General features: G+C 42.4%; 1 pseudogene; it reads right to left on the bottom strand.

The window, feature by feature from the left end:
• Positions 1-7,025: 7,025 nt before the first annotated feature.
• Positions 7,026-15,005, bottom strand: LOC122128919 (annotated as a pseudogene).
• Positions 15,006-22,268: the final 7,263 nt, after the last annotated feature.

Consider the following 22,268-nt stretch of genomic DNA (forward strand, 5'->3'; position numbering starts at 1 on the left):
AACGACCGCCAACCTGTCACTGGTGAAAGCTCCCTCAGAGGCGAAATGCAAGGGGCTGGACTGACCCAAACAAATCAAATACTGTTTTGCTCCTGATCCACCAATCAAAACGGAGACTGCACCTACACTTCCGAGTATATAAAAAAAACGCAGGCATGGTAAGCGCTCACCCTGAGACCACATTTACACATAGCCGGGTATTTACAGAAACGAATATTTCTGCCCATCCGTTTTCAAAAATAACTTCGTACACACAAGATCGTTTTCAAAAAAGTTTCTGTTTACATGAACCCGCATAAATACGCCCTTCTATGGAGGGATGCAGTAACTCCGAAAGAGACAGTAGTGATGAGCGCGACATTCGGAAGTCCTCATGCCATTCGTCCGGGAGGACGACTTTCTCGAAGTTTTCCCACCAGACAGCAGTTCGCCCTGGTCGGATCCAAAACTGTCGGACCAGTTCACACGCAAACACAAAAACGGAGTTTTCAGAAATCTCCACTTTGGCCGGAGTTTTTAGAAATGATCGTTTTCCGTGATAAAACCTCCGTTTTTGTGTAAATGAAAGGCCAAAACGCATGAAAATATATGCGTTTTCCCATCGTGTAAACGGGGTATGAGACGACACTGCAGAGTTTGTTCGATTTCTCTTGTTTCCTCTATCATTCAGATATTCATTGCTTTATAAACAGTCTTTTTAAAGACTCACTCCTTCCTTAGTAGCCTAATACCGTACTGCACTTGCAGTAGGTCTATTCGTAGCCTATTCTAAGGAGTAATTTGCTCCACAGTTTTTTTAAAAGCTTGTAGCCCTGAGAGCTAGCCCTCTAGCTAGCTACCTTCTTCCAACTGCAGCTAGCCCTTTTCTCCTTAACACCTACCTTTACCGTTTTTGATCATCCACTGTGTTGCAACAAATAAAACACCAGCACTTGAATACTATTTTGTGCTGTCCCTGTCTACATTGTGTAGCCTACAGTTCGTTTTGTTAGGAACCATTGCCTAGCACAGCCTTATCCATTATTCGTGTGCAATTCGTTCACAGCCACACATACAAACATACTCACAAGAACACGACGTTGAAATTAGAACTGTATTAACTTCACACACACTGTATCAGCAAACAAACACAAATATGGACACGTTTCTGATTCGTAAAAGTCAGAAAGAGAAGCCTGTGGACTTCTTTAAACATAAACGTGATGGCCTCCAGCAACAACAAACCACCCTCTCCAAGCAGTGTCTGGAGGCATCTTATGTAGTTGCTCATAGAATTGCTAAGCTTGGCAAACCCCATACAATTGCCGAAACACTGATTTTGCTGGCCGCGCAAGACGTGAGAGCGTGCAGCTGCTAAACTAAAGTAAAATGACATGGTATCACGCCGAATATCAGAAATCAGTTTAAGTCCTATTTCAAAGAGGACTACCGTTCATTCGCCTGAGTTCGGGATCCATTCCTCTGCTCAGCAGACGAGCTGTCAATAGACGTGAAAGAGCAGCTGAAGAGTGACAGTAGACTTAAGCATCTCCTCTCTTTCGTCATTCTGGGTAGCAATGATCAGCTTTGCGACATAGCCTTAAAAATGCTCCTCCTTTTTGCATCGACATATTTGTGCGAGGCAGGCTTTTCAAGACTGACTGCGCTCAAAACTAAATACCGCAACCGCGTACGGTACAGATCGAGGATGACCTGAGGATATGTTTGTCAAACATTGCCCCAAAATTTGAGGACCTTTGCAGGGCAAAGCAGGCTCATGTCTCACATTGACAGACCTGTAGGATTTGTTTGGTAAAGATCACAAGAGGCCCATAATAATAACAGTATCCTAATGACTTATTATTATTATGATAATTATAATAATACAATAATAATTGGTCGATAATCATTCATTATAATAATAGTAACATAATGATGGTGATAATAATGAATTGCCTACTAATAGGCCTATTACTGATAATATTAATAATAATAAAAAATAGTAATAATAATTGTCTGTATGAGCCTAACAATAACAATAGCATGTCAGGCCTATCAATAACAATATGCTATCTATCTATCTATAGCCTACATGGTGGTGTAGTTGAGGGCGGCGGCCGTGGGCGGGCCCCAACTACCCCTAACCAGCTTTGGGGGGGCCCAGCTTGCAAAAGTTTGAGAACCCCTGTCCTAGATGATCAAAATGCAGAAAAAATGATCTTGCCCTTACCCCCCGAGACAGTTGATGACCTGATATCTGTAATTAAAACTAAATTCAACCTCTTTTATGATTTTAGACTTCAGTATGAAGACCCCGTATTCAATGATGCTCTCTGCAATTTGGTTAACATAGAGGACCTTCCTTCCATAGCAACTGTCAAGGTAGTTAGCTTGACCGACTTAGATCTCAGCTCTACCAGCACTGATGACACAGTGATCCTCTCAGTGATCGACTCAACATAATCACCAGAGAGAAGCTGTAGTTGGCCTGACGACTGTGCCCACTTTCACCTATGAGGTGGAGTTTATTTTGAGTGAAGGCAATACAGCTTATGAGCAAGAAGGAACATCTCTAAAGCTAACTAAAGATCAAAAACACAACATATTGGAGGCCATGGCTGTTGAGATGTATAAGTACACAACTTACCCAAGTGGTCAACAGTTTGGGAAAGCTGCTGAGGCATTAGTGAAGAAGCATGCATGCTTGATGGAAAAGACCGGAGCAGGATATGATGGGTTGAAGAATAGTCTCAGGTTTAAGATGGGGAACTATAGGACCAAACTTAGCCGAGCGGGCATTAAGGATGTATCGATTAATGCAGGGAGGCGCAGTCGCAGAAATCCAAGTGCTGCACCATCCCATTTTGATATCAAACGGCCCAGGAGAGGAGAAATGAATTATCTCCCAAACTATCCCGCGGGTGAAAGTAAGCACAGTTTAGAAAGAAATGAACTTTCCAGTGAATTCCAGAAGTTGTCTGAGGAAAGAGACGGAGCCCTCATCTTCCTGCTGATGCAACGAACCTTTGCCTTGAGACGCGAGGAAATCATGAACTCTCCACAGCCTATAGCAGAGCTGAAAGAGCGATGGCCTGCCCTCTTTTGTGAAATCCAGGTAAGTGATGGGTAGTTATAGGGTAGAATATGTTCAAACACTTTTACAATGACATTCCCAAAATTAATGTTTTATTTGTTTGATGTTTGTTCTTTTCACAGCTTTACAAGGAGTTTCACCGTATTACCAATCGGAACCTGGCATTCTCTTTTTTTGCATCGCTGGATAGATACACGCCAAACCTCCTGAAGCTGTACAAGCAGAAACAGTCTGGAACCTTTGGGCAGAAAATGGTTGCTCTTCTGTCAGACTACAGTAGACAGGTGAGCATCATGAATGAGTTGTTTAACAATACTGTGTTGTATATAGTCGCAGAACCTCACTAAGCTCGTTGTCCATGTCCCAAAACTCAACAGGATAAGAACGACGTCCAGGCGACAAGAACGGCGGTCCTTTTTGGTTTGGCGCTGTATCTGAAAGAGGATGCATCTGATATCTTCAAGAGTTGCAAGTTATGTACCATATTCATTCATTCATCCACAACAGTTTCAGACCTCTCTCGCATTAATGTCATCCTCGTAAATTGTCCTTCCCTTCTTGCACAATCATGCTGCAACACCCCACTCCTTCTCCTTCAAACAGCACACACTTTACACACCCATACCAATAATGCGAACTGATCCGTACTAATACGAAAATGTGGTGGAAATACGGTGATACAAATATGATAACTCAGTCATACGAATTTGGGGTCAACTTCCAATATTATTTAATTAATAGAATATTTGCGGTAACTCAAGAAATAAGCAAAAAATTGTCATAATTTGGCACCCTGCTTATCAACATGGAGGCCGCCATTGTTGTTTACATTGACCGCCATGATACGCTTGCGCTGATTGGTCGATATTACAGCTGCTGCGTCACGGGAAGCTTGGTTCATTGTACCTTTATTTAAGTGCGCACATGCGATTGGGAATGTGTTTTAATGTCTACAAAATCGCTACAATGAAGACTATTGACTTTTGACATTGATGGATAAAGTTGCATCTGCTCTTATTTTACAAATGGCTGTTTGGGCAGATTTTACCTGTGGCACCCACTAACACAGTACAGATTTCACCTAAGGAAGAATACTAATTTACTGGGGAAAATACTCATTTTTAACCATTGAGAACAGATTGGCACACCACAATGTTGTCATTACTGCCACAAACACACATGCACACACACACACACACATTCTGTCTCACTTTCACATATGCAACAGACACATACACACAAGACTCCTCTCACACTTTCACACTGTCTCTTTCACACACTCTCATGATGTCTTTTTTATTACACACTCACATGGAAATAATTATTTGCACCCTCTTGTATTTCTCCCCTGTATTTTTAGGAAGCAGACTTTGACGAAGACCAAGGGGGAGCAGTCGCACTTCTGGCCGTTACAGATGAGAATGCCTCAGCAGTTCCCTTCCGCCCGCAACAGGTGGCTGTCATTCTGGACGATCAGGTGGTTCTATCTCACTGATATTGGGCAGATGCACTTGTCATTTTATTTGGCCTGATCTATGGTCTTCATCTGGAATACTCAAAAAATTTGAAGGGATTTTTTTAATTTATTCAGATTCGTTCTGCTGAATTTAGATGATGGCAGGTGACAGATTAAGCCAAAATTGCTGTCACTTAGGAATGAGTTAGACAGAAGCCTTAAAATCTTGTGAAGTTGCGTTGGTGTAAACACTGTTGTGCACACACTTGTCTCTCACACACACACTGACAAGCACACTCACTCACACCCACACTCTCTTTCACTCCGTCACTCGCACACACACTGACAAGCACACTCAAATTTCATGCACAATCAAACATACTCTCACTCACACGTGTGCGCGCAGGCACACACACACGTTAAGTGTATATAGTCACGGACACTCTTGGTCTCTCAAACACACAGCTACACACTCACCAGTCTATCTGCGTCTGTCACACTCACCCTCTTAATATTTCTTTCTTTTTCTCATGCTTTTTGTGTAGGCTATACACTCTTCCTCTTTCTTCCTCTCTGTCTCTTTTTCACACGCACACATACACAAACCCTCTTTCACGCATACATCCTCTTACTCACTCTTTCACACACTCACACTCTTTACCATAAAAAAACGTTACTTCTGTCAATGCTTTTCATTTAAGCTGTTCCTGAGAGTGCAAAGACATGTTTGAAATGTTTATAGAGATATACCTGATGGTTAGCAACCTATTTTTTCCTCTTTCAATGAGATGTTGATGGCATTTGAGCACATTTTGTCAAGGGTATGTCTGTTTTTCTTTTATTTTGTTTTGTTTGATGTTGAACATTATAGACTTGGTATGCGTTTGTTTGTTTGTTTATATTCAGCTAATGAAGCTTTTCAAATGTGTATGGAAGTTTTGTGGAACAAATGTTAACAAATGACATGTTAAAAGAATTATTGCAATAAAACAATGTCATTGATCAGTGTCTCCTGCTAAATAACTTTTGTGAGTTGGAATACCTCAAATAGTTTAAGGCAACCTGTTTCCTCAAATAGATTGAGTAGTAAAGTTGAAGTGCTGAGTAGTAATCACTTAAATGATTTATGTTCACTTCTACCAACATAGAAGTCAATATAAAGCAAAACACACAAGTAGTGATAACTCTGCTATTCAACTCAAATGGTTTAAGGCACCTGGTTTTCTCAAATGATTTGAGTTGAACTTAAATTAACTTAATTAAGTTACAAAACTCAAATGATTCAAGGCAACCCGTTTCCAAAAATGATTTGAGTTGAATTAACTTCCCAGGTTTTACAGTGTACTGCAGCTCGAGGGTTGTATCGTAGTTAACGCTCTTTCGTGACCGTCACAATACAGAGCAGGTGTTACGAGACTTGCTCGTTCCATGCCAATTCCTTTTTGCTTTTTTGTTTTTTATCAGAGAGCGCAATAAATGCAACAACACCCAGGACATCGAGAACGCAGAGAAGGAGAGCCTCCCCCTGCCCCTAACTCCCGTTACACAAACATCACCAAGAGGAAACAGAATACCAGTAGAAGGAAACCAAATGAATTGTATTAGAAACCATACAATTCTACTTCAGATGTACAAGTTCACAAAAAACGCGACAATTCGAAAGAATATTAAGAGACGGGTGGCAACCCTACTCTTCACACATCTCATTAACCTTTCGGAACGTAGGTTTTTTGTTTTACCAACCTACCACAGTGGGTGAGTTTTTTTCTGGCTGCTTCACTAATGTTCTACAGAATGTTCTACGGGAACATTCTACAGTCATTGTTAAGATTGTTAAGGCTGCAAGGAAATTATTATGCAGAGTTTGCCTGATCTGATCTGCTATCTTGACGTTTTTATCAGTAGTATATTCCTTAAAAATATTAAAAATAGATCAGGCTAATCAACAAGTGGTACTTTCTCAACCGTGTGACGTCATCATAACAACGTAGGCCGACTGGTGCGTGCACGTTTGTAGCGATGATAACGCTGTGGCAGTTTGTTACCAGCCAGTCACACGTGGATTTGTCGTTACCTCGCCCAAACAGTTGATGAGTGTCATCGACTATTTCCTTTCCTCACATGGATTCAACAAAGAGTATGTGACCTTATAATTTATTTCTTTATGATATCCAGAAAACATCAGAGTTGTAAATTAGGCTATAACAATCGATGTCAAACCGTTTGTAGGTCAATAGAGCTAGCTAGCTGAATATGACACGTGTGAATGCAATGCAATCGTGTGAATGCTAGCTAGCTGTTATGTTTGTACACTTAACTAACAAATAACCATGCATGAGAATATAGTTCACAAACTCTTTACTTTAGGAAAACAGGATCACTTCAAGCATCACTGTACAACGGTATTAATACGCGGCTCAGGTAAAACATAGTGCCGCATTACTACACATAAAATAGTTCCTGTAACAAGTAGTTCCTTGAACATAACAACTCCTCCTAAGAGAGCAGGAAATTGGCCAGTTTTTCTGATATGGACATTTTGGTGTTTCCCATAGCTTTCATTGACTGTTTGAAAGTTTGTACGAATCTCTCTGCGAGTCCATTTGTTGCAGGGTGGAACGGCACACTGGTGATGTGCTTGATTCCATTCTTTTTGGTGAACAACTGAAATTCTTCAGAGGTAAACTGACTTCCATTATCGCTTACCAATTGTTGTGGCAGTCCTGTACAAGCAAATAGAGTACGAAGAACATCTATTGTCTCTGCTGATGTTGTATTCTTTACTGGGAACACTTCGGGCCATTTTGAGTGGGCATCCACTACCACGAGAAACATCTTATCAAGGAAAGGACCTGCGTAGTCAATGTGAATACGCTGCCACACTGTCGTGGGCTACTCCCAGGTGTGCAGGGGAGCTACCTGGGGCTGGTGCTGGGTTTGTTGACATCCTGAACATGACTTAGCAATATCCTCTATTTCACGATCAATGCCAGGCCACCAGACATAGCTTCTGGACAAGCTCTTCATTTTAACTATGCCTAAATGTCCTTCATGGAGGGATTCAAGCACTCTGGAACGAAGCTTAGGAGGTATGATGACCCTAGTGCCCCACATCACACAGCCTTGACACACGGACAGCTGATCTCTGCGATTTGCATATTCAGGTAGGTGTGCATCACCCTTATGTGGCTACCCCTTCACTGTTAAATCATAGACTCTCACCATTGTTGGATCTCTGCTTGTCTCCCTCCTGACTTCACTGCAGGTCACAGGGAGATTTTCCATTTGTGTCACATGGAAAAGTTCAGCTGGGTCTGTGGGCGCAGTAGTGTCTTCTGGCTCATGCGGGAGACGGGAAAGCCCATCTGCATTCCCATGTAACTTTGTGCCTTTAAAGTCAATGGTGTAGTCGTGGGCACCTAAGAACAATGCCCATCGCTGCAGACGTGCCGCCATCATGGCAGGAACTGACTTGCCCGGGTTGAAGATAGCCACTAAAGGATGATGATCAGTGATCAGTGTGAAATTCTTGCCGTAGAGGTATTGATGAAACTTTTTAACACCCCAGACCAGACTCAAGCCTTCTCTGTCAATTTGGGCATAATTCTGTTCAGCCTTGTTTAATGATCTCGATGCAAAGGCAATAGGCCGTTCCGAGCCATCAGTCATTCTATGGGATAAAACAGCCCCAATTCCATATGGTGACGCGTCACAGGCTAAACGCAAGGGCAGGTCTGGGTTGTAATGTGTTAGTACCTTGTCTGAAGTTATGAGGACTTTTGCATTCTTAAACGCTCGCTCACAGTCTTTTGTCCATTTCCAGGAAGTTTTCACCTGCAGCAAGCTGTTTAAGGGGTGTAGCACTGTAGCTACATTCGGCAAAAACTTGGCATAGTAGTTAACAAGGCCCAAAAAGGAGCGCAACTGACTCACATTTTCAGGTCGGGGTGCCTTCAGGGCAGCATCCATCTCGTCTTGTGCCTTATGAAGACCCTCCTTGTCGATCTTGTGTCCGCAGTATTCTATTGAGTCTTTGAAGAACTCACATTTCTCTTTGTTTACTCTCAGTCCGAACTCTGAAAGTCTCTTTAAGACTGCTTCAAGGTTGGCTAAATGCTCATTTTCATCACGGCCTGTCAAAATGATGTCGTCTAAATAGCATTGAGTGCCAGGAATGTCCTGCAAAACTTGGTCAATGGCTCTTTGCCATATAGCAGGAGCAGAGGCTACTCCAAAAACAAGCCTGTTGTATTGGAAAAGTCCTTTATGAGTGTTAATTGTCAGGTATTTCTTTGAAGTTTCTTCCAGCTCCATTTGTAAGTAGGCTTGTGCTAGGTCTATCTTGGAAAAATGCTGGCCTCCTGAAAGTGAGGCGAAAATGTCCTCTATACGGGGTAGAGGATACTGGTCTGTGTGGAGTACTGGATTTACACTGACCTTGAAGTCACCGCAAATGCGCAGCGCGCCATTCTTCTTCACCACAGGCACTATGGGCGTGGCCCAGTCTGACCAGTCCACCTTTGACAGGATACCTTGGTCCTGTAGGCGCTTGAGCTCTAATTCGACCTTTGGGCGCAAGGCATAGGGCAAGGTGCGTGCTTTGTGGAATTTTGGCGGTGCATTTTCCTCTATGGCTATTTTGGCCTTTATTTGTGCCAGTGTTCCAACACCATCTTGAAAAACTGATGGAAAACGATCAAACAAGTTTTTTAGTCTCTCTGGGGTAGGCTGCTCGCTTTTCTCAGTCGCTTTCATCATTTTGATTGACTGCCAGTTAAGCTGGATGTTTCGCAGCCATTCTCTCCCAAACAAGGGAACATTGTCATTTTTCACGACATACAAGTCCAGCATTCGTTTTGTGTTCTCATATTTTACTTTCACCTTTAGTTTTCCCAGTGGAACGACCTTCTCTCCTGTGTACGTCTTCAATGTCACTGATGTGTGTCTCAGTTTTACTTTGGCAAACTTGTCTTGATAGTCTTTGCGTGAAATGATTGACAGGGCTGACCCAGTGTCCAGCTCCATTCTCAGTTTCTGTCCTTCCACTTCAGGAGTCACCCACATGACTTTGTGTTCACTGTCCTTGACCGTATGAAGTTCTAAGCATGCCAAGCCTCTCTCATATTCATCAGAATCTGTCTCATTTGAATCAGCTTCATTAAGTTCATTTACCTTTTTGTTTCTCATTTTGAATTTTGACTTCCTTTCATTCGTTCTGGTTCGGCACATTTTCTGTATATGCCCTTTACTGTTGCACGAGTTACAGTCTTTGTCTTTAAACCAGCAGTTATCAGGCCTATGCGATGTCTTTCCACAGCGGTAACATGCAGGCATTCTCTCTGGTCTTCTTGTTTCAATTTTGTTCACTGTGCATTCACTAGTCGTTTTCTTTTGTAACTCCAGTGCATCTTTTGCAGCTGTTTCCATAGATATGGCTATTTCCAATGCACGCGTAAGTGTGAGGTCTCTCTCTGTAAGGAGCCGCTTCTGTATGCCTTCATGTAACAGTCCACACACCAATCTATCCCTCAGTGCATTGGACAGTCCATCTCCAAATTTGCAATGTTCTGATAGCCTGCGCAATTCGGCAATATATTCTGGAATTGACTCAGTTCTCTTTTGATTTCGATTGTGAAATCTAAACCTTTCTGCTATGACCAACGGTTTTGGATTTAAGTGCTCCCGCAAAGTTTTCACAATGTCTTTGAAACCCTTTGAAGCTGGCTTATCCGGCGCCAACAAGTTGCGCAGCAAATTGTATGTTTTGGCGCCCATGACGCTCAACAGCACGGCTACCTTTCTGTCGTTCTCTATTTTGTTTGCAACACAATACTGCTCAAGTCGTTCAATGTATGTAGCCCAGTCCTCCACAGTGCTATCAAAACTGTCCATTTGCCCTACACATCCAGCCATCTTGTTGCAATTTTTTTTTCAACGTACAGTTGCCTATGTCCAAGTTTCACTCACTGTTCCGTTCATTCTATGCGTTCTGTTTCCCTCCTCCGGTCGTGGTTGACGATAGCTAGCATTGCTGGTCCATTGATTCAGCTTAGCATCCACAGGGTAGGCAAAAACAGACGGTAAAAATGTCGACTATTACTTTTTTTTCGTGCTGCTTTCACTGCACATATGGATTCAGTCCATCCTCGTCGCCAATTGTTATGTTTGTACACTTAACTAACAAATAACCATGCATGAGAATATAGTTCACGAACTCTTTACTTTAGGAAAACAGGATCACTTCAAGCATCACTGTACAACGGTATTAATACGCGGCTCAGGTAAAACATAGTGCCGCATTACTACACATAAAATAGTTCCTGTAACAAGTAGTTCCTTGAACATAACACTAGCTGAATATGACACGTGTGAATGCAATGCAATCGTGTGAATGCAAAATAATACAAATGTGAATACAATCGATGTCGAACAGATTGTAGGCCAATAGAGCTAGCTAGATGTGAAAGAAATGTGAAAATATACTCCAGAAAGTGAACGTCTCATTCCGTCCATTCAACAAACAAGCTCATCCTATTTAGCGCAAATCCACAGATAGTCAGATCTGGCGAACGAGAAGAAAGGTGATTTTTTTTAAGTGCACAGATATCACATATTGGTGTATTACTTTGTGAAGCTAATGTAATCAATCTCAAATAGAAGGAAGTTTAGTTTAGATTTTGGGGACATGATAAATGTCGAACAGTAATTGTGATGTTGTAAATTTGTAAATACTGAATTTTGAGGAAAGGTTAGGCTAAATGACAAAAAGTGTGTACAACTGTGTAAAGTCAGTAATTATTTTCAAGAGCAAACTTTTTGATTCATGAAACCAGTAACCTTTATTGTTAGAAGAGGCAAATTACATGTATGAACATAAACAATGACAGTTCTCTTTTGATTCATACGTGTTGAGACAATAACTTCTCAGGTTCTTTTTTTTTTTTTCAGACACAAAAGAGGAAGCAGTCGGAAAGGCTGGGCTTCAGAATGTGGACTTCACGCTTGTCCTGCCATTTTGTGGGACACCCTCACTCCTGCTCCCCCACCCCTGCACCCCCACCCCTGCACCCCCACCCTCACCCCTGCACCTCACTCCTGCTCCCCCACCCTCACCCCTGCTCCCCAATCCTCACCCCTGCAATATCCATTGTGGAGGTTGTCATAAACAATTTAAAACATCCTTGTTGTTATTTGGACGCCTTTTTACACCCTCATAGTCCATGGGCCAGACCACATATTGGTACCGTCTGAGGGGGCAAAACTTTACCTATACTAAGTTGTTTGTAGGACTGATATAAGTCTATTAATATATGATAACCCTTGCACAAAAGCAGCTTTTCATATTTGTGGGCTATATTACCGTTTTCACTTATCAGCGCTTTAGTGAAATTTCCCCAAATCGCACTCTTAACAGTGATATATTTTTGGTCATTAACTAAATAATTTGTATAAGTCAAATGTTGCAACTATTGGAAAAAATAAAGTTTGATTTTGTTAAACTGTACAGCCATTTAAGCCTTTGTCCTGCGTCATCGGTCATTGAAAAACACGAATGCAATCTACTTCATTTGCCTGGTACGTACACTCTTAGAAAAAAGGGTTCATGGGGGTGCTATATAGAACCATGGGGGTTCTTAGCCAAGGAGATAGAACCTTTTGCCTAAAAAGTAAAACGACTTGCCACCTCTTTTGGTAGTGACTTGGTCTTTGCCGTCACAGCTGGCAAGGTAAAACTAGCTAAGCACTGTAGCGAAGGGAGAGCGTGGTCATCCTACCCGGACTCAAACCCAGGTCTAAAGGGTGCCAAACATACACTCTGACCGCAACGCCAAAGAGCCAGGCTCGTTGGTATGGCAGTCAGAGCACATACTCATGTGTAGTGACGTCACATCGTCACAAGCACATTCTTCTTCCGTTCGCCGTCAAATCTTTAGCTGGGAACACTGAACTCGTCCACACCCTCAACCGGCTTGGACATAGCATTTCATACTCTCAGGTCCAAGAGGTTTGTAGTTTCCTAGGTTCTTATGTTTGCAGCTTTAGCTTGACTCGACTTAGCCTCTCCTTCCACAAGTACTTGAATAGATTCCACAAGTCCACTTCTTGTATTTAAACTGTTTACTTGAACTTATTGGAACAACATTACACACAAAAAGGGTTATCCATAAAGTATATAGTCCATCTAAGTATAGAGAGCGCTAGAGCGAGGTCAAAAAAACTATTTCGCTCCAATCTTCCTTCTGTCTTTCTAATATTTTCCCCACAACCACATATCAAAATAGAAGTCCTCCATAACATTTTAACATTTTTAAATCATGAAATTATAAATCATATTTATCTTAGTAATGAACTTATACCAATTTAAAAGTAAAATCATTTTCTGCATTTAGGCTCCTACATTCCGGCCCCTAATTGTTACCAATGCCATTGAAACAATTACTCAATACTTAAACTGGAGCCTAATGATACAATAATTCACATGTCATCTTGCTTTTGGTTAAACTTAATCAAACTGCACAACACTTTAGTTTCAATCCATAACTATATTCACAGAATAGTCAATTAATCCTCTTCAGACTCTTGCAGCAGGCACAGCTTTGTTACTGGGCGCAAAAGTTCATTGGCTCGGGTCTTGACCTTCACTTGCCGAACAAATCCTTTCCGGTCAGGAAAAGTCTCTAAGATCTTTCCAAGTGGCCAGGATTTTCTTGGCGACGTGTCGTCCACAATCAGCACTACGTCACCGACGCAGAAGTTCCTTTGAGGTGTTGTCCATCGTTGTCGTTCTTGGAGCTGTGTGAGGTACTCTCTGCACCAACGCTTCCAGAATATGTCCGTGAGGTACTGGACTTGTTTCCATCTTCGGTTTGCGTACTGATCATCCTTATTGAACACTCCTGGAGGCAGCTCAGGTTTGACTTTCAATAACAAAAGATGATTAGGGGTTAAGGCCTCTAAGTCATTCATGTCAGAAGATTCTTTTGTTATGGGCCTACTGTTTATGATAAGACTCTCTTCATCCATAAGCTGTTCCTGTAGCATTTCCAGATCTTCTTGGAATCCTTGCTTTTGGGCGTATTTCACAATTTCTGTCTCTGCTTTGTTGAAATCCTCACAGGTAAGTCAGCTGGCCCAAAGGATCTTTGTGCTCTTGCATCTGAATGGCATGTGATTGAACTCTTTTGACCTCTGGATCATCCACATTTATCCTTTCCGGATCTGGATTCTTCGCCACTGGTCTTCACCGCAGAGCAAGAAACTCGGTCCTGAAAGCCAGCTCTCACATTTCAAGAATGCTTCTGCAGACTGACCTCGGGAGACGTGATCCGCTGGAATCAGGCTGGTATTGACATACCTCCATTGTGAAGCTTCAGAGTGCTCCAGAATGGCTGACACTCTATTAGCAACGAAAGTGTTGAATCTGGTACTTTCACTATTCAAGTATTTCAGCACAACTGTTCTATCTGTCCAATATATTGACTCGTGAAGTTCCAATTCAAGCTCCTTCTTCAACAGCTTGTCCATCTTGACTGCAACTGAGGCTGCAGTTAACTCCATTCTAGGTATTGTTGGAGATTTCAAGGGTGCCACCCGTGCCTTTGCTATCATGAGAGTGGATTGAGTTCCTCCAGCTGAAGAGCGTAGCACAAGGTAGCTTGTTGTTCCATAGGCGTCTTCACTCGCATCAGCAAAATGGTGTAGCTGAGCGAAGGCTGGTGCACCAAACTCCTCTGTCTTGATGCATCTGTCAACGCCAAACTCCTTTAACTGTTGCAAGTCTGAAGTCCACTTCGTCCATTTTTTTATGACATCTTCTGGTAAGCTTTCATCCCAGCTGTATTTCTGCCGGCACAGATCTTGCAGCATTCTTTTGCCGGGTAGGACCACTGGAGCTATAAAGCCCAGAGGGTCAAAGATGGAGCAGACAAAGGAAAGCAGTCCTCTCCTGGTGTGTGGGCGATCTTTGAGATTGATCTTGAACTCAAACTGATCCGTCTCAGCACTCCACTGGATTCCCAATGCTCGCTCCATTGGTAAACTGTCCATATTCAAATCAAGGTCCTGGAATCCTTGTGCTCTCTCATTTTCAGGAATTGAGTTGGGCACCTTCCTGCTATTACTTGACCATTTGGTTAGTCGAAATCCACCTCTTGCCAACATGCTTCTTAAGTTGATGTATAAGCTGACGGCTGTGTCTTCATCAGCTTTTGACTTAAGGCAGTCATCCACGTAGCAATTCTTCCTTACCGTTGTAGAGGCTTCTTGTCCAAATTCATCTTCAAAATCAGTTGCACATTTCTGCAGAGCATAGGTTGCCACACTTGGTGAAGATGTTGCACCAAAGATGTGCACCTGCATCTTGAATTCGGCAAGCTCTTTCTCGTAGTTCCCTTCCGGCCACCAGAGAAATCTGAGTAGATCTGTGTCTTCGTCTTTGACTCCAACTTGATAAAACATGGCTTCCACATCAGCCATAATGGCAATGGTTTCTTGTCTGAACCTTGTGAGGACCCCGACTAGCGAACTTGTCAGATCTGGCCCTTGTAGAAGCTGCTGATTTAGTGATGTTCCTCCAAATCTTGCTGCACAATCAAAGACAACGCGCAACTTTTGCTTGACTGGATGTCTGACTCCGTGGTGTGGCAGATACCATGTTCTTCCTTCAGCTGGTTCACATTCAGCACTGTCTATTTTCACTGCAAAGCCTTTCTTGACAACATCTTCCATGAATGCAACATACTCTGCATAATAATCTGCATCCTTAGAAAATCTCTTCTTTAAGTTCAGCGCACGTTGCTCTGCCGCTGATCTGTTGTTTGGCATGCACAGAGATTTGTTTCTCAGTGGAAGGCAAATACTGTAATGACCATCTTTCAATTGTGATGACTGAGACACCATGTCAATGAACTGGTGGTCCTCCTTGGACATTTCAATGTCTTCATTTTGCCCTGCATCGGGAAAGTCCAGCTTAAATTGTTGATGCCAAAGCTCTTCTAGCCTATCTACTGAGATTCGGTTTGCTGTAACCGCCGTTCTATCAGACCTCAGTCCATCATTTCCTCCTTTAAGAGGTCCATTTACTGCCCAGCCTAATGCTGTCTTTACGGCATACGGTCCATCATCCACACTACTCACCACTTGAAGTGGCTCCATTGCTTTGGGAACATTCATTCCTATCAATAGTCCAACTTCTGCTTCAACAGCGGGAAGTTTCACATTCTTCAGGTGAGGCCAACTGATGACATCCTCTTGGCATGGGATATTATCCTTAGTCACAGGAATGTTCTTCTGAGTGAACACTTCTGACAGCTCAATAAACTGGTCACCTTCCAGGCTACTGATTTCAAGTCCAGTCACAATGCGTGTGTTCACCACCGACTCATTTCCCATTGTTCGCAATGAGATGCTTGTGTGGCGTCCATTCATGTTCAACTGATTTATTAGTGACTCTGTAGCAAAGGTAGCTGAGCTTCCTGAATCCAAAAAACACATACGTTGTCACTATCTTGGTTCCCTTTTGTGCCTTGACCTGTACTGGAATGATTGAAAGAAAACAATCTTCTTTACCGGCCCCGGTGACACCACATGTTTCTGACTTCTGAGCATGAGTGTTATTTACCGCTTGCTGATCATTCATTTCCTTCGCTGCTTCTCCCTTTGAGTCTTTGAATGCAATGTGCAACAAGGTGGGATGCGAACGAGAACATTCTTGACACTGAGACTTCTCTTGACAGCTGATACTCATATGGCCATGTTTCAAGCATGCAAAGCACAGTCCTTTTCTTCTCAAAAACTCAAGTTTTTCCTTATGTGGCTTGCTCTTGAATCCTCTACAGGCTATGAGGCTATGATGTTCTCCATTGCAGTAAAGACATGGTTTGCTATTGACATCCACTGTGACAGCCTTTGTTTTGTCTGATGTTGAGTTCTCATTTTTCTTCTTATCTTTATTTTCCACTGATGAGGCAATGGATGTTGTGAAGACCCTTTTGGCTGTAGGCCTTTCCGTATGTTGTGCCTTTGCCCTCTGTCGGACTGAATCCTTTGTGTTAGAGATGTTTTCTTTTATGTTTCCGTACAGAGGGTGCAATACGTACTTGACTTGCTTGTTAACAAATTCAACAAAGTTCTTACTCTTTTCTTTGTCTTTTCTTGCAGGTCGCAGGCGAACTTTCTCCAGGATTCTTTGAGTCTGTATGGGAGCTTATTAGCTAATGCCCTTATGCTAGCTGCATTGTCTAAATCTTCCATGTAGGTAACATCTTCCATTGTGTTGGAGCAACCTGTTAGAAACAGCGAGAAGGACTGTAGTGCAGCGCCATCTTCTGGCTTGATTGTCTCCCAGTCCATGGCTTCCTGTATGTATGCCTCTGCAATCTTGTAATCATCACCAAAATATTGCTTTAACATTTGCTTTGCTTTGGCATAGCCTGTCGAAGGTGGCATGTGAATGCAACTCTTTACCAAATCATGTGGCTGTCCACTTGTGTACTGCAGCAAAAACTGTAAACGATCACGGTCATCCTCAGTGCGACTTTCAATTCCATGTTCAATGGATCTGATAAAGGATTTATATTCCAGTGGTTTGCCCTTGAATGTTTCAATAGTGAGATCAGGAAGTAAAGATGCCTTCTGATTCTTCACTAGATACTCTGTCACATTGGCTTGTTGCGAGATGGCCTTGCACAAACTATCAAGCACTTTTCCATCATTGCCATCTCTATTTGCATTCATTGACACTCTTTTTGTTCCTGCTAACAAGTTATGATTAAATGAAACAAATTGGGAATTATTCTGTGCAGGCGTGGCATGCTGTGGTGACCTCAAAGTATTTTTCGCTACTCCTTCATCTTCTGTAATATCAGATTCACAAATGCTCACATCATCATGTGCATCCTCATATTTTAGCAAAACTTCCAACTTTGCATCTGACTCTGCTATTGCTGTTTGAATTACATGCATTTCCTTTTTAGCCCTTATGGCAGCTTCTTTTCTCTTTTGCTCTGCCTGTAACTCCGCTTCTTCCTCTTCTATTGCCAGTTTCTCCTTTAAAGCTGCTGCTTTAGCCTCTAGTGATGCACGCTCAATTTCTGCTTTCAATTTCATTGAGGATGCCTGGCTAATGCTTGATCTATGTGAACTCGACCTTTTAGAACGTTTACTGGAAGCCTTTGAGTCATCACGTTGCACTCTTGCACTTTCTTCTGCCTGCTCAGCACGCACCATAACATCTTTCATCCATTTTTCACATTTCCAGAAGAAATCATTATTTGATGCTTGCCTAGGCTCAAACCAATTGTTTTGATTTTCTGAAAACTCTTCCTTGCTCATAAATCGTTGAAAATTGTGGTTTAAATCTGGGAATTCTTGCTGCAAATTACTGAAGTCAACACACAGCTTATTCTTAACAATGTCAACATTTGCATCATCCGCCATTAGTTCTTCATGCTAGTTAGCTGGCCTAGCTTGTTCTTGCGTGCTTCCATACCTTTTTCAGTCATTTTCACAGTTCGTTTTTCTTCCTGCAAACTCATGTTAAACGAAGTCCTTCACGTCCACGTTAGTTAGCTGAACTGTTAGCGCTTAGCTTTCCACTCACCCAAGTCGTCAGTTGACCGAAAGACGTCCCTTTAGCTATCAGTGGCAGACCAATCCGTAGCAATATTCAACTGGTGTCGTCGTTTTTCTTTCGAACAATAGTCCATGAAAGGCCACGAAGTCCATGAAATTGTATCCTTTTTATCCAGCCAGTCCAATTCGGAATCCAATAATCCTTGAATAGCGAGTTTTTTTGACTAAATGTAGTTTCCTAGGTTTTTATGTTTGCAGCTTTAGCTTGACGCTCGACTTAGCTTCTCCTTCCACAAGTACTTGAATAGATTCCACAAGTCCACTTCTTGTATTTAAACTGTTTACTTGAACTTATTGGAACAACATTACACACAAAAAGGGTTATCCATCTACAATGCTGGGCAGCGGGTGGGCCTTCCAACCACTCCATGTGTCGACGCCAATACTCAGGTTCAGAATGCAAAGGCAAAGAACCTTGTCTGGCTACTCACTCAAATGTCTGCCCCAGAGGTACATATCATCAGCAGCTGGACTGGATTCAATATTCAGGACAGGACACTGTCACCTACTTGCCAACAATCAATGCTCCCGCTACTGAGATGGGTACGGTGCACAAAGTGTTAAATCGGACACTCCGCATAAAAGAATCTCTGCAGTTGAACAGCCTCGTCTGTGTGTTCGACCATGCACTCTACCCCAAGGCTGCAGAGATAGTGTGGAAGCATGAGAAGTTCAAAAACATCATCATCAGGTTGGGGGTATTTCACACAATCTGCCATTTGCTCTCAATTCTGGGAAAACAATTCCAGGATGCAGGTCTGAGGAATCTCTGTGTGGAGTCAGGTGTGATTGCTGAAGGGTTGGTAACAGGTGTGATGGAATGACGGAAGTACAACCGTGCAGTCAGACTCCACAAGCTTGTCTATGAAGCAATGATGAGGCTTGCCTGGAATTTTGTCCATGGCTAGAAGCCAAGTATCCCCAAGAGGTTCACCACCTGGAAGCAGCCCTTGGGAGCATTGGCAGCTTCCACGACGATGTGTCTCAGGCGTCACTTTCAGAGCTCATGGAGAATGCATCGTGCAAACGCATCATGAAGCTGTTTCAAGCCTACCTGAAATCTTTCAGAGGTGGGCAAATCTCACCCAGATCTACAGTTACCTAGGATCATAAGAGATGAGGCTGATGTCCAGTCCCTTGTTGAGCTCATGGATATCTGTTGGTTGAATCCATTTAGTCAAGACCACTCAGAAGTTGTCAGCTTGTCAACTGCAACTGTTGCACCACCAGATATACCAGCAGATCTCCTTGGTGCTCATCCCCTGGGCACTCTGCCTTGGGCCCTCGCCAATGGCGATGGATCTCTGCGCAAGACCAATAAAACTGCTCTAGCGAGAGAGCTGCGGAAAAGCGTTGCCCCTGCAGACGTTATCCCAGAACCATCAACAACCATCATCGATGGGATGAGCTTGGTGCAGCAGATGAAAGGGGACGACAAGACTTTCGCACAGCTGGCAGCCTCAGCCCTAGCCAAGGTCCTCCATGAAGGAGCCAAGAGCCAACGCATTGATGTTGTCTTTGATGTCTAAAAGGAGACATCCATAAAAGATGCGGAAAGAGCCAACAGAGGTACAGACAGAGGTATTCAGTTCAAAAACATAGCACCCGGTCACAACATCCAACAATGGAGGAAACTGCTCTGCAGTTCCTCCAACAAAGCAAGTCTAATCAAATTCTTGGTTGATGAATGGAAGGGACCCAAACACAGAGAAAAACTCCAGAACATGTGATGAAGTCTGCTACAAACTCGACAAAGAACAATTGGAGGAAGCAACAGAGCTCAGATCTTCCCAGGACGAAGCTGACACTCGCATACTGTTACATGCTCTCCATGCAGCAGAGTCTGGCTACAAAGCAGTTGTCATCACTGCTGAGGACACAGATGTGTTGGTCCTATGCTTAGGATTTAACAAGAACATTCCCTGTCCTATCTATCAGAAATGTGGAACCCAAAATAGGACCAGGTTCTTGGACATAACGAAGCTAGGCCAATCGCTAGGAAGTGGTGTCTCTGATGCTCTGCTTGGCATGCATGCCTTCACTGGTTGTGCCACTGTCAGTGCTTTTGCAGGCCGTGGGAAAATAGATGCCTTGAAGCTACTGAAGTCTGACGAGGCCTACCAAGAGGCGGCAGTGGTACAGGAGGTAAAGAAGTCGTTTAGTAAGCAGAAGGTTGCTAGTTCGATTCCCGGTCGAAGTGTCCTTGAGCAAGACACTGAACCCCTAATTGCTCCTGATGTGCAGTGTGCCATCAGTGTAAATGTAAAATGTGTATACATCGTAAGTCGCACATATGTAAGTCGCTTTGGATAAAAGCGTCTGCTAAATGACTAAATGTAATGTAAATGTAAAGAGGCCTTCAGTGAGCTTGGACATTCTTTGGATGTGTCTGATGAGCTTTTTGAGAAGCTGCAAGAGATAACATGCCATATGTATGTGTATTGTGGGATATTTTCATATGAATAAGGGATAGTTTTACCAGATACCTGTAGAATGAGTGTAAAGATTAGCTTTGGGTTACATTTCAGATGAGGTAGAGATTTAAAATAAGAGGGCGTAGCTTGAAGTGACCTAAGGTTAAAATGGGTGGTATTATATACCATGGAAGCTTTCTGATTGGATGGAGTCAGGTTAGAGGTTAAGGATATTATTGGTTACAGGGTTAGCCATTCATGGCTGGAGTAGGAGTGTCAGATTAGGTTTTAAAGATGTTGGGGCGAATGTATTTTGGCAGATCTATTTCCGGTATACATCTCTTTGCTGTGGCTTAATGTACTACAGTAAATCCGTTGGAACAACACGTCCTTTGTCTTGACTTTCTGATTGTGAAAATAGTTTAAGACTTAGAATTGGCCACCACATATTTGGTAGACCTCGACGTGATTGGAAACAGGATGTTGGACGAACTGCGTAAACGTGATTTGAATCAACTCGTATTCTGTTAGGGGCGCCATTTAACCAGGTAAGCTGCTTGTTGAGTGCTAGGTGCTTCATGTTCACGTGGAAGGCAATGTAGTCCATAAGAATCCTCCAAAAAAGTACAGCAGAATCGGCTTTGGACGTGATGTTCTAACGGAATAGTCATATTTAAGGTAAAAGGTTTTAAAGGTTAATTCCAGTTTGCAGATCTGTGGAAAGAAACTGTTTTAAAAGGTTAATTCCAGTTTTCAGATCTGTGGAAAGAAACTGTTTTAAAGGTTAATTCCAGTTTTCAGATCTGTGGAAAGAAACTGTTTTGGTTTAAAATAAGACGTGGAAATAAAAGGTTAGGTTATATCCAGCTCACGGAGCTGTGGAAAACTGAGAGGTTAATAGCCAGTTTGCAGATCTGTGGAAAGAAACTGTTTTAAAGGTTAATTCCAGTTTTCAGATCTGTGGAAAGAAACTGTTTTGGTTTAAAATAAGACGTGGAAATAAAAGTTTAGGTTTATATCCAGCTCACGGAGCTGTGGAAAACAGAGCGGTTAATTCCAGTTGCAGATCTGTGGAAAGAAACTGTTTTAAAGGTTAATAGCCAGTTTGCAGATCTGTGGAAATAAACTGTTTTGGGGTTATTGGAATGATATTGTGATGGTAAATGAAAACGGTAGGCATTAGACAAAGCTTTGTACGAAAGACTAGCTTTGTTTTCAACGAGTTTTCACGTAATGGCTAACTTTGAAATGATATTGGAATTGTGAGTGTATATTTAATGAACCCGTAGAAGATAACAATCCGATTCATTTGTATGAACTAGTTTGTAAAGTTGACTAACTTCTTCTTGAATGATTTTGTGATTCTCGTGTTAATAAGACTTTTTAGGTTTTGGTGAGAAGTTATCGTCTTGGGCGTGCTGAACGGTGAAGGAAAGCGGACGGACATTTTACTAAATGATGGCCGTGTGTAGGATGTTTGAATACATTTTGTTCACAGGAAAAGTTCGGTAAATGTTAACAAGTGGTTTGTGGAGTGCACTTCTAGCTAAACAGATTTGGATTCACGCGAGAGAGATGCGAGTTCACTTTGAGAGTGGCCTTTAACTGAAGACGCAAACCACGTGGGTAACGGAGGGGAGCATGAAAGGTAAGATACATAATTATTACTAGAAAGATATAAAGTAGTTATTAC

This window comes from Clupea harengus, unplaced genomic scaffold, assembly GCF_900700415.2.
Source record: "Clupea harengus unplaced genomic scaffold, Ch_v2.0.2, whole genome shotgun sequence".
Classification (NCBI taxonomy): Eukaryota; Metazoa; Chordata; class Actinopteri; order Clupeiformes; family Clupeidae; genus Clupea; species Clupea harengus.